Raw genomic sequence first — 14,363 nt, 5'->3', positions numbered from 1 at the left:
GATTAATTGAGATATAATTTGATAATTAATATTAAATACAAATTTTTGTTTTATTCAATTTTTCATTTCATTTTAATATTCATTATTAATTCCGAATTTATTAATTATTGATTTGTTTATTGATATGTTTATTTTTTTTAACAACGCATCAGTGATCAAAAATAAAAAAAAAATGTATTAATTTAAAATAAAATAGAAAAGTGCAAATACGTTTCCTAACGGCAGTGTAAATATATAACAAATGATGATAGTTTTAATTTAAAATCTAAAAGAATTTTGAATTATTGTAAAGGACTGACAAATTATATCTGATATATATAAATAATAAAATTTTGTTTTCTTATTTAAAATATACGTTAATTAGTAAGTAACAAAACGAGTTAAGAATGTGAGTAATAATTTTAATGACTTTAGATACAAGTGCTGATGAACCTGTTGCGGTAAATAAAAAAAAAATGTAGTTTATAACTTTTATTTTGATAGCAGAAGATAGATCTCGTATAGATATTGTAAATACTGATGGCGCCGAGGTAATTGAGAGCTCAGAACGCTGAGGAAGAGGAGATACTGCGGAGGCGGTGTTAGGAAGGATATGTCATGCTTCCAGTTGGAGGGTGAATCCTAATACCCAGATAATGGGAAGTAATTGCGAGGGATCAGAGCAACCGAGTACAGTAGCTTACTCTCCTGTCAGTTTATGAAGTGTGTAGAAAGAGCGTACGTGAGACAGACAACATAAAGTGAACAAAATATATATATATACATCATGGCGTGGAAACGAATGAAGAGTGTCGACTGGAAGGGTAGCTTCGTAATTACGTTATCGGAACGAAATCACGAGGAACGGTCTCAAATACGAGATATCACTTGTCCGCTCAATCGTATGAAGCGTGCATGCGTGTTTACATACAGAAATGCATGTGTATCTATCTATACATCCAAGATAGTATAGTAAATTTTTTTTAACTTTTCGCCTAGAAATAGTTGATTTTTAAGTTTACAAAAACTTATTTGTGTACATTATGTAAAAAAAACTTCAGGTATGTTTGACGCCTAATATATTATTTTTTTTATCTCTTTAACATATATATTCTCACGCTGAACAATACCCCCGTTTACCAATGTATTTTATTAGTGGACCTTTGGAAGTTGTTCTGCAAATCCGACTACGTATATGACAAGAATCTCCATCTTTTGGTAAAAACAAAAGCTTGTTACTCTTTAAATATGAATTACTGAAAATTCCCTTGAGTAAGTGAAAATTCACTCTTTTTTAGAACCAATTGAATTATAGTGATTCGGTTTTCACTTCGAAATAAATGATTATGCACTTATTCAAGGGAATTTTTACTAATTTATATTTAGAGAATATCGGAAGCTTTACAGCTAATGGAGTATCTTGCGATTCCAATCACGACAAGTACAGAACTACATATTGTAATTAGTCTACGGTGTATAGCTGCATCAATTTGTTACTCCAATCTTTGGAAAGATAATAAAAATGATTGATAATTATGGTAAAATAATATTAAACTCTTCCAACGTTCTTTATAATTCAAAAGATCATAATATAAAAGTTAATTGCATGTTTTGTCAGTATTAAAATTACAATAGTTTCTGAATCTTTTTCTAAAAAGTTGATTGCGGATGTTTAATCGTTTTATGTCAGTTCTGTAACTTTTTTATTCAGTTAATGATCATTAGTCGACTGAGATAATGGCCAAATTTTTGAAAGAATGAAGGTGAGCAAAGCTAGCCTGAAATGTTTAGTAAATTCTAAATTGAATGAAAATTCATCATCATAATATTCTCTTGAGTGAAGAAAATCAGCTCTTTGAAGGACAGTTTTTTCTTTCTGTCTAGTTTTTGCACGAATCATGATGCGAAATATCAGAGAGTGTTTTACGATCGAAAAATTTTTTTCGCCTCATTTCGGAAACTATTTTTATTATTATGGCCTTGTTAGTTCACGGAATCAAAATATTTTGTATACTATATTGTCAAGATAATTTAATGGAGATTAATTCCATACTTTTCAAAAATTTATTAAGTGAAATAGATGCGGAAAAAACATCAGAATAGTTATAAAAATTTTCCTGTCCGTCAAGTATGAAAACCTGAAAATACTGTAACTTGCAAAAAACTCCATTGATTGAGTCGAATTTTTTATTTTAATTCTTTGAAAGAATTGTAGGTCATAGAATGCGAATGGCTAGGTAACTCAGAGTCGTTTATTAGCAATTAATAAAATTAAAAAAAAAACCAAAAAACTGTATATCTATACATATTGTGTACATTCATCCCACTGAGAAGCTTGCGAATTATTGTCATACTTCAGTTGTTTTATATTTTTCTTCACATTCGCTTTATTTTATAATTAAATGAGCATTATGAATCGTGCACTTTTGGATTTTCCAAATTTTTTTTTCTTTTATTTGAAATCTACTTTAAACAGGTTATTCAAATTAAAAGTAATTTAATTCTCGGCTATTATACATATTATATTTGTATAAATTAAAATTGACAATATCTGTATTTATGATCTTACAAAGCTAGCATCACAAGCTCCGTCACCCGGTGTGCTTTTGAAGTCACCAGTTTGCTAGTACGCTCTTTTCATATCTCTCCATCTCCCTTCTTTCTCGCAGATTGTAGAATGGATCTCACGGTTGAGTAGTTTCTCATAAATTAATAAGATCACGGGCCATTTATAATGTTTATTAGATTTAGTTAAGACGCCTATTATTATGGTACGTAAATAAAGGGAAGAATCAGTCCACCCTGCTATTCACCTCGGCAGGATGGAATGTGGCTAGGATAATCAAATGAAGGACAATAAAGTGGCTGATACAATAGTTAAAGTGAGCAAAAAAGATGGAGTATACTAGATAAACGTAGACAGATAAGGGACAAAGAATGTGAAATGTGAATGAGTAGTGGAAATGAGAGAAAAGGAAAAAAAATGATTGCGAAAACGCGAGGGGATATGCGCGTGCTAAATGTAGTGGGCGTGTTCCATTACTTTCATTATTTCCTCGTAGGAGGGTTCGACCGATATGCTTTCACATAATGTAACAGCGACAAGAGAAGTACTGAATTATATTCGTATAATAACGTCATAGGGGTGATAGCTTGACATGGCTCACGGGAGATATGACAGCAGGTAGCAAAAACACAGGTACTTTTTAAATCAGATCAGTTGAATCTATTTATGTATATACTATACATGTCAATATGTCTTCTGTTACTCAAATAACTTTCGAAAGATACCACTGGATTTTTATATTATGAATTTTAAATTTAAGGAAACTTTTCCTATCTCTACCTATGCTCGCTATAATTTTGATTCAGATACAAGAAAATTTAGCTTGATACTGAAATTAAAACATCTAACAGTTTTTAAAACTTTTTTAGTTTATAAATTATCTAAAAAGAAAGTAAAAAAAAAATTAGGAAAACGGTTGACCCTGAAGGCCATCTCTGCAACTTCCCGCTACTTTCGTAATTAAACGCTCAAAATTGCACTTATTACGTCTTTGAGCTCTTCGAGCTCAAAAATATAATTTTCGTGTAGTTTTGAGCTCTCAGAGCTTAAAAGTCTGAAGAAGTTTGATAAAACACTATTTTTTGAATTTTTTAATCGCAATAACTTTTGAATGAATGAACCGATTTTCACCCGGTTGGCGGCATTCGACGTAGTTTTTCAAATTCTATGATATTTTTTCAAACACAAATTGATTAGACCGGAAATTTCGGTGTAATTCGAAAAAAACAGTTTTTTTTTTATTTCTTTCGTCAACGATAACTCATGAACGAATCAACCGATTTTAACCAGCTTGGTGGCGATCGACGTGGTTTTTTAATGTTAAGAGCTGATTTTTTGAATTTATCGGTCAAGCCGTTTGAAAGTTATTAAAAAAAAAACCACATTTGAAAAAAATTTTTTTCGCAGTTTTTTTAAGATTTCTCAAAATCTATCGGTCCGAATCGATCCAAATGGTATTCAAAATCTAAGTTTAGTTGAACCCTTTCGAATGGCACCAACCGTGATCAAATCAGTCAAGCCATTCAAAAGTTATGAGAGGTTTACATACATCCACACACACACACACACACACACACACACACACACACACACACACACACACACACACACACACACACACACACACACACACACACCATCGCGGGAATAGTCAGGGAAGCTTCCGAGGACCTCAAATCATCGAGATCTGATGAAAACTCGATTTTCGAAAAACGGGGTAAAAACAATAACTTCCCAATTTTTGAAAATTTTTAATTTTTTTAGCGGGAAGTTAAAAATTCACTCAATTATTTAAATGACAAATTTACTAAATTTTAATCAATGAATTATTATTGAGAGTATATTTAGAAAATATTTCTTGCAGAAATAAAAAAAAATATTTATGTAATTTTTTTGTAAATATAAAAATTTATTTGTTATATCAAACTAAAGAAAAATATTAACATTTTCATTTTAAAAATATCTTGACACGCATTTTATAATTTTTAAATGAATAATATTTTTCTATTTTTATTCAAACAATAAAAAAACAAAAAATTCACTCCGTGCAGCTTTTTTTAAATTAATGATAAAAATAAAACCCTTGAATTTTATTTCAGCGGAATTGAAAATTAATAAAACCCTAGAATTTTATATCAGCGGAATAATTAAAAATTATTCACTGCACATTCAGCCCCCCCCCCCAAATTTTTTCCAATACATTAATATTAATATTAATATAGCTCTTCGAGCTCAAAAGTCTGATAGAAATTTAGTGAAACAGTATTTTTTGAATTTTCAAACTGCAATAACTTCTGAATGAATAAATCGATTTTCACGCAGTTGGCAGAATTCAACGCAGTTATTAATATCCTATGATGTACTTCTAAACCTAAATTAATCAGACCGAAAATTTTGGAGAAATTAAAAAAAATCACTTTTTCCGAATTTTTTCAACGACGATAACTCACGAACCAATCAACCGATTTTGACTTTCTTGGAGAAGATCGACGTAGTTTTTTAAGCTCTTATAGTTATATTGTTAAAAAAAACTGACAGTAATCGTAGAGTAAGCTATAAACTTTCCGAAAGAAATCAGTTGAGTAAAGCTTATCTATAACCGCCAAATCGGTAGAGAAGACTTGGTAACATAATCTGTTTTTAAGAAATAATATTAAAGGAATTAAAAGAATTTACATCATAAAAATGCGTTAAATTATTTGAGCGTGTTCAAAATTAACCAACTTTAAAATATCGCCAAATATAGGGTCATGTGAGGCAAGTATGCGCAGTGGGTAAAAGTGCGCAAACCTATTTATTTGAGTCCCAAATACATGGGATTGTGCACTCTAAGTGCAAAGATGAAAAAAATTGATTATGAATTAGTATTGATAAATCCCTGGCAGTTTCGGCGACATGGTGAGAGCACGGTCGAATGACGGTTGTTTCACGGTTGTTTCACCGTATAAAGTTCGTTCTTACCGAGCGATCTGTCAGTCAGCATCGGATACCGTTGTGAACGATGTCTATTATAAATTTATTGAATATTTACGATGCATACGCAAGTGAATTTACGACGTTATGACCAACACTGTACGCTCAATATACTGTCGAAATACGGTGATTGTACGCTACTGTCACGGACAATAAAATAAAAAAAAAATATTTCGGACAGTCTAGATCGAGACTCGAACCCTCATCTGGTTGCGCGCCCGAGACTCTACCAGCTAGGCTAACTAATACACTGCGCGAATCGTTTGATTCAGTCACATGATAGGGTGTCAAAACCAAGTCATTTTTTTTCATTGCACAGATAAAAATAGCTTAAATAAAGTTATATTTTTTCCATGACTTCAAAATAATAATCGTAATAAATGATTCAAATTTTTGATGATTACGAAATTCTTAACTTCGAAATTACGGTGAAATTATTAATTGTATAAAAAAATTAGGAAAACGGTTGACCCTGAAGGCCATCCCTGCAACTTCCCGCTAATTTCATACTTAGGCGCTTACAATTGCACCAATGACGTTTTTGAGCTCTTCGAGCTCAAAAATACAATTTATGGGTTATTTTGAGCTCTCCGAGCTCAAAGAGATTGCTTTCCTATCCTTTAAAGCTCTTCGAGCTCAAAAGTCTGATAGAGATTTGATAAGACACTATTTTTTGAATTTTTAAACCACAATAACTTTTGAATGAATAAACCGATTTTTACGCGGTTAGAAGCATTCGACGCAGTTTTTCAAGCCTCACAAAGAATCTCAAATTTTGAATTGATCGCGCTAGGAATTTTGGAGTTATTCCGAAAAAACACTTTTTTCGGTTTTCTTTCGTTCACGATATCTCTCGAACGAATCAACCGATTTTGACCGGACTGGTGGCGATCGACGTGGTTTTTTGAGGTTAAGAGCTGATTAGTTTTTGGAATTGAACTATTAAGCCGTTTAAAATTTATTCCAAAAAAACCACATTTGAAAAAAATTTTTTTTTTTCAGTTTTTTGAAGATTTCTCAAAATCTATCGATCTGAATCGGTCTAAATAGTTTTCAAAATCTAAGTTTGGTCAAGCCCTTTCGAATGGCACCAACCGCGATGAAATCGGTCAAGCCGTTCAAAAGTTATAAGCGGTTCACATACTTTCACACACACACACACACACACACACACACACACACACACACACACACACACACACACACAGACACCGTGACAACCTCGCGGGGATAGTCAGGGAAGCTTCCTGTGACCTTCAAACGTCGAGATCTGATGAAAACTCGATTTTTGCAAAACGAGGTGAAAACAATAACTTCCCGATTTTTGAAAATCTTCGATTTTCGTAGCGGGAAGTTAAAAAGATCTGAAAACGAAATTGCTAAAAATTGAATTGTTAAAAAAAAATATCTCATTATAATTTTTCTTGATAACAAACAATTTTTCCGTAATTTTGAAATTAAAGTTTTCGTCTCTAAAAAAAAAAAAAAAAAAAAAAAACAATATTGATTATTATATTTTTCATAATCAAAAGGTATTATGGTTTCTCATTTAAGACTATGAAAAAATTGTGTGTGTGTGCAAGTCACACGCGGTAGAAGTGAAACTTCTGAAAAGTCCCTGAATAAAAATACTTATTAAAAAGTATTGAAAAAATGAACAGTCGCTTCATGTAAACTGTATATTTATAAATACATAAAAAAAGAATTAGGATTATTGAAAACAACTAAAATCTCATCATTTTCGATACTTTTCAATGAGTATTTTCAATCAGGGGTAGGCTTCGAGAGATTGAGGTAGATATATAGAGTATCAAAAGAATTAGGATAAATGTAAGGTTAATTATTTTCCACCGAGCCTAAAAATTATTTAATATTTTAATGGGCTTGTTTAAGTTTACTAAGTTCTTCCCTGGACTGAGCTTAGATTAGTATACCTTGCATTGTTTTCTTATAGATATTCTTTACAGAGATTGTAGACACTTTTAGTTTTTGGTACATGATCTGCTAAGATCTCCCAAGGAGGCGTCCATTAATTACGTGAGGTGTTCTAAGGGGGGAGTGGATCAAGCTAAATCTTACCAAATCTCACTTAGGGGGGAGGGGGGATCTTAACAAATATCACGTAATTTTTTCTCTAGCAGAAAACAGTGTAAAATTGCGTGAAAAAGTATTTCTATAATAAAATATGGCCAAATTTGACACACTAGTGTTTGTCGTATTCGTCTGAACTCTGCAGAGCAGCAAAGTAGCGCTCAATTGTTTAATTTGATTATTGATCGATAGGATTCACTAATTTTTTAGGTAGATTTCTTTAGAAATCTATCGGTGGTAGCCGGTCTCATGTCGTAATTTTAATAAAATTTTGTCATATGTTTAATTATTTTCAATTTAAGCTATTGTTCGTCGACTTTTAATACTTTTTTCAATTTATTTCGTAGTTGAGAAGAAGTTTCACTTCTTAGTTGAGAAGAAGTTTCACTAAAGAAGTTTCACTTCAAATAATATAAAACAGTACATTTTTACACATGAGTAATTCCACAAAAAAATATTTTTTAAGCTGGATCCTAGACAGTTTAGAAACAAAAATTATTCTTATCGATTTCAGAAAAATCAACTTTTTGAGTTAAAACTTTCATTCATTGATTTTTTAATGACAAATAGCAATTGTAACGATAATAAGAGTTACGAAAAAAATGTTAAAATTAGTTTCGAAAATTTCAAGGCGGAAAAATCAATTTTTTGTAGAGTGTCCCATATGCGTTAATCCATGCACAATTTATACTTAACATCAATAACTTATTAATATAGTATAGTGTTAATTAATATTTTAGAACATTATCAAAAATCGAAAAATTTTCGTAAAAAATAAAACATATGAATGGAATATATACGTATTATATTACATTTTGAAATTTTTTTTTGTGATAATTTAAGACTTACAAGACGAAGAAAATGAAAATTTTTCTCACAATAACTTTCTTGTTGAAAAAAAGTTTTTTTGATTTGGAAAAAAACAATTTTAGATAGACAATTTGCGAATTTTCATCCAAAAACTTTTTTTTTTTTCAAATCTTGAAAATTTTATTTCAACAAGAAAGTTACTGTGAGAAAATTTTGATTTTTTCAGTTAAGAAATAAAATTTTTAACAAATTAATTTCTTATTACATCATTACTTTATTTTTTCGAAAGAAATTTTTTTTCTCAATATATTGATTTAAATCCATTAATTCTCATTTTAAAACATTATTTAATAGTGCCTTAGCACTAAATTATTTGGTTTTTAATTTAAAGTTAATAAATCTAAACTCGTCAGTTTAAAATTGACTGGGTATTAGGTCAAATTTGATGAAGCAAAAGTTTTGGTTAAAAAAAAATTGAGTGGAACTTGAGATTAGTGGCACAACCAATAGGTCAGAATTATGCACTGATGAGCCCCGTGATTAACAATTTTCTACCAACAACAGTAAGTGCTTCATTTAAGATACTGAATATTTCTTATGATGGATTATATTATATTATATCAAGAAAAGAACCGGAGTAAGCATTTGAAGTGAAAGATTTGAAAAACCTGGAATATATTGTGTTCAAAAGTTAACTTTTTTCATCCCTCTTTCATCACCGTCACTCTGAAATAAAAAGAGAAGAAATCGAGTATGTCTTGAGTCTTTATTTCTCTAACCGTTGGTGATAGAGTGGTTGAAAGATGAGTACCACTTGAAAAGTACCGGTGGAGGGTAGACGAAAGGGATGAAAAGAGGAAGGTTTGTTGCGTGGTGGATCCTTAGTTTTTACTAAAGCGGAGGTGGTTTTTGCTCGCCTTTATGCCGCGAAACGAGTGCTACTTGAGAAAATCTGAGTGGGGAGATAGGTTCATAGGTGAGGGTGACTCCGTGACTATCTTGAATCTTTTACGGTAATTATTTTTAAACACGTCATGTAGATATAGATCTTTGGTGTATTATCGGTGCTTTCTAACCTTCCAGCACTAACCCTTATTCTTCTCACTCCCGGAAAGGGCACGAAACAGCTTCATGTAAACTCTTGGCTTTTAGTGTTTCACCAGTCGGTTGTAACTAAATAACCAGCGACTAATTGGAAGTTCTCGCCTCGTCAACGCTCCGTTCTCGTTGTGTTATTGTTGGTCTTCCTTCTTGAGACAGTGTACTCACATTATTCCACGTATATTTTTCACTATAGTAAAAACAATATACCTTTATTTACCTGCTTTTAAGCTCAACTGATATGAAACTTACTCACATGAGACTGAAAAATTGCTAGGCTTGATTATTTTTATAATTTAGAATATATAAAGGTAAAGAATTTAAAGAGTTTATTTTTTTTTTATTAGGATATCTGGGAGTTCAGGGTTTCCTTCACATTACTGAGAAAAATTTGTGAAATTATACTTTTTTTTTTTTTTTTATTATTGAGTAATCGTTCAATTATTCAGTAATTTTTTAAATATAGCGTTCAAATAATTTTTGGTAGACAATTATTGAAAAATAGACTTTTTCTAATATTTTTTTTAATTATTCTATTTTACGGCAAATGTATGGTACCAGTTATTAAAATAATCGAAAAATATATTTTTTTAGTATCCTTTCAACTAAAAAACAACTGGTAAATTTTTTCAATCAATAATGGTGATAAAAATTTTATGATAACTGAAAATCGTTAATAAAATGTATCCACAGAAGTCAAGCAATTTCTAGTTTTTTTTTTTTTTTTTCGTATTTTGCATGCCAAAATGAACATTAAAAAAAAAATTCAAAATTCATTGTTTAAAAATTATCGAATTTTAATATTTGAAGAAAAAAAATGTAATTGTTAAAAAAAATTTTTTTTTAATCATTTCTACAAATCTAAATATAAACCCTATACTTCCAAATAAGTACTTAATAGTAACCTGCAGTTACTATGTCACTGCCTAGAATTCGAAAATTACAGATTATGATTAAAAAAAACTTTGGATCAATGAATTTCTCGATATTTTCAATGACAATATAGATAATTTGAGTACTTTTAAAATAAATTTTAAAAATAATATCTCTATGACAAGATCAAATATAAATAATTTAATGAAAGATGAAAGATATTACCAAACTAGTTTATATAACAAATAAACTATTTAAAATAACTTCAAAAACTTAACACAAAAAATTGACTGATCACTGAAAAATATATAAAACAATAGAAATGCACACATTTAAGTCAATACTTTCTCGAAGGAATTAATTTTTTTTAACTATTAAAATCTATTTTATAATAAAGGTATGTCCATCGCGAAATTATTTTTACACTCTTAATTACATAGATTGTTTTAATTTCAACTTTAAATTATTTTAAAAAGAAAGAGTTTTTAAAATTTTGAGATCTTTTTAGCAAGATGTTTAATTTTATATGAAAATATATCTTGGGGAAACAATTCTGTAGGTGCACTTCATTGTTAAGCTATAAAATTATAAAAATTAACAATAGTCTTCCTAAACGCTATTTGAATGAAATTAATGTGATTAATCCACAAGATTTAAAAACGATCGGCGGGGGTTGCCCCGTAATTTTAATTTATTGAAAAGACAAAAATCTCGATCCAAGGAAATTACTTAAAAAAAAAATTAATTGTCTTGAACCAAGTAAAATTTACTTGACAAAAAATTTCTTAATTCATATCGCTTTTCTGCTTGATTGAAAATAATCAAATTCTTTAAAATAATCTAGATTATTTTAACACGCTTGTGTCAAAAGTTTTTTTTTCTCGAATTAAGTAAATTTTTTTGTTAGTGTTAACATTTTGACAGTGATAAAAGTTTTTTTGTAAGTTCGTATGCATAAATACAAATGATATGTCTACAGTCTGAGATTAAAATTTATGTAAATAAAAATTGTTTAAGAAATCTCGAAGCTATGAAAATAACTAACAATTTCAATGAAATGACATTAGTGTCTTTATTGAATTAGTTGGACGAAGAATAGAGTTGTCAAGGTGTTTATTATTTTTTTGTCATCTTTCGGGATTTATCAAGTCTACACGGTCACTCTTGGTGAATGTATCTATCTTTTATGCTCCCAACAGTAAAATTAAATCAGTAGGACCCTCATATGTCGTTGACAATGTTATTTGTTAGTAGAAGTATTGAAGTAACCGAAGGTTGAAACGAGGCCAAATTGCTTGGTGATCAAGTTAAGCGGCACGTGGCTTAGATAAAGCCTAGTAGCCTCTCATTTTACTCCCTTCACTTATATTCCGAGCGCTTACAAAACAAATACTAAATTTTTATGTTATGTATATAGATATATGAATAAACGTGTGTAATAAAATGCAATTGAGATGAAAAAAAGAGACAGAAGACATTGAAGAAGACGGGATTTATATATTGGACGAGCGGATGAGAAGTCGAGTGACACGCGCCGACGTCTTGACAGCTTGTTAGGATAACGGGGCTGTTCGTTGTTGTATTTGGGTTGCCTTGTGTTTATGTCACCAGACTATTTACTCTTTACTCTGACATTTTGCCATGCTGTTAAATCACGCAATAATTTGAACCCCTTGTAATGCGGCTCTTCGTTGTAAATTCAAGTACCGATACTTAACGGGAATACGAGGATTAAAGAATGACTTGCATTTTGCATTTCATAATATCCTCAAATTATTTAGACTTAATTATAATGTGACTCTAAATAGTCTGAAAGAAAATACAATTATTTTTTATAGGGTAGTATCATATCAAACTCAGAAAAATCGCATAATAGTTCGGCAGGTCAAATTATAATTTGAGTATTTATTTCGCCGTAGATGAATTTTTATTCATATTTTCCTAAGCTGTTTTGACACACTCCAATAAATTATGGATAATATGTAAAATTATTAAGAATTTTGAATTACGGAAAAAAAATTACAATTTGTAAAAGTTGGGTACCTTGAATAAAAAATTATAAAAATTACAATTTGAAAATTGAATTTTCACAAACTCTGTAAAAAGTACATTTCAAAGTGTAAAATTACATTCGAAATTGTAAAAAACAATACTTTAAATTTTATTTTATAAAAATGGTTTTTGAAATAATAATTTTTCCAGTTTTTTGTTTGGAGTTCTTATTACTACAGAAACTGTAATAGCTCTTTTTTTCATGAACAATTAGGGGTTATTAATTTAAAATTTGATAACCTCTTAACCTTGAAATACCACGTCAATCGCCGCTAATACGGTAAAAATTGGTGGATTCGTTCGAGAGATCGTGAACGAAAAATTTCAAAAAAAGTGTTTTTTTTAAAATAGCTTTGAAATTTCTTTTCAGATCGTTTTTGATGAAATAAAATGATTATTAGAGCTCAAAAAACCACGTCGATCACCGCCAAAAACGTGAAAATCGATTGATTGGTTCTAAAAAAACCAGAGAAAAAAATGATGTGCAATCATTATCGCAACATAGACTGCACAAGTTTTCTCAGTGCCTTTCCCTTACTATTTTCATGTTTTTAGTTCATAAATGAATTATAATTCTTGGAGGAATCGAGAGCAATTTGTGAATAAAACGATTTTTTTATTAGTAAGGGTTTATCACGCATCCAAAGCTAGAATTTGATCATTGAGAAGAAATTAGAGCCCTCGAATGATAATCTTGAGTAATCGATGTTAAGATAGATTTTGCTTTTCTAATTTTCTAATTATTCGATGAAAAATATTAACTTAATTATATTCTATAACTTATGTGTTTTGAGAATATTAATGAACGTTGAAAAATTAAACGTAAAAGAATAATAGAAATACCCAACATGGGTGGATTCTTTTGTAATTAGTGGGAATTTTGTTTTGAAAAAACCGGCGCGTTTTTTTTACTTTTTGGTCTTTACTGTATTTGTATTTTGTTAGTGTTGTTGAAGAATATAAAACCAGAGGTTTGAAATTTACTCGATTTGAGTATAAAAAGACTAGAGTTTTTTAGTTTGTCACAGTACAATTTTTCTTCGATAATTTGTCGATAGAAGCAGAAGCATCATGGCTACTACAACGACTCTTGCTATTTTAATGGCACTTGCTACTCAGACGGTAAATTTAATTTTACTCGTTGAGACACTCTTTCATAGATTACAAAGTTTTCAATAGATTAAAAAATGAAAGAGGTAGAAAAAAAGTAATTTAAATCTATTTTGAACAGATTTACACAAACGCGGCTGCCTACGGATATGGCGGAGCAGTGGGATATCCCTGATAAAAAAAAAGTATTGAGACAAAGAAAAAAAGTATTGAAAATTATTGGTTTTCTAGTCAATCCAATACTTTTCAATACTTTTTTCTTTGTCTCAATACTTTTTTTTATTCAGGGATGGAAGCAGTCAAGGAAGTTCTCAGTCACATCATGATACTCATTCCATTGATTCGGATCGCTATCCTGGAAATGATGATTTTGTTCGACGACCAACTCACTCATCAAGAAACGACGATTCGGTTTGGCAAAGCAATGATCGTGATGAAAACTCACGTCAGCATGGACATGGTGGTCATCAATCCGGAAACTGGGAATCTGGTCGTCAATCAGGAAACTGGGGATCCGGTCATCAATCAGATAACTGGGAATCTGGTCGTCATTCCTCATCACAAAATATTGAACGTGGCCAGCAATCAGGATATGGACATGGTCATCAATCCGGAAAGAGTAGTTATGGCCATTACTGAGCTTATTTATAAAGCTACTCCAAGTAAATAAATAAGTGCTTATAACTCAGAAAATATTCGAAAATCTGTATTCTGACACATAGCTATGACTATAATAAATTGAGCAATTAAATGATTATTTGATTAATTAATCCCTGGCGGATTCGTGGTCACGGTAAAATGATCGTGA

The sequence above is a fragment of the Cotesia glomerata genome, linkage group LG3 (assembly GCF_020080835.1).
Source record: "Cotesia glomerata isolate CgM1 linkage group LG3, MPM_Cglom_v2.3, whole genome shotgun sequence".
Taxonomy (NCBI): Eukaryota; Metazoa; Arthropoda; class Insecta; order Hymenoptera; family Braconidae; genus Cotesia; species Cotesia glomerata.
Note: the sequence above shows the minus strand (reverse complement) of the source record.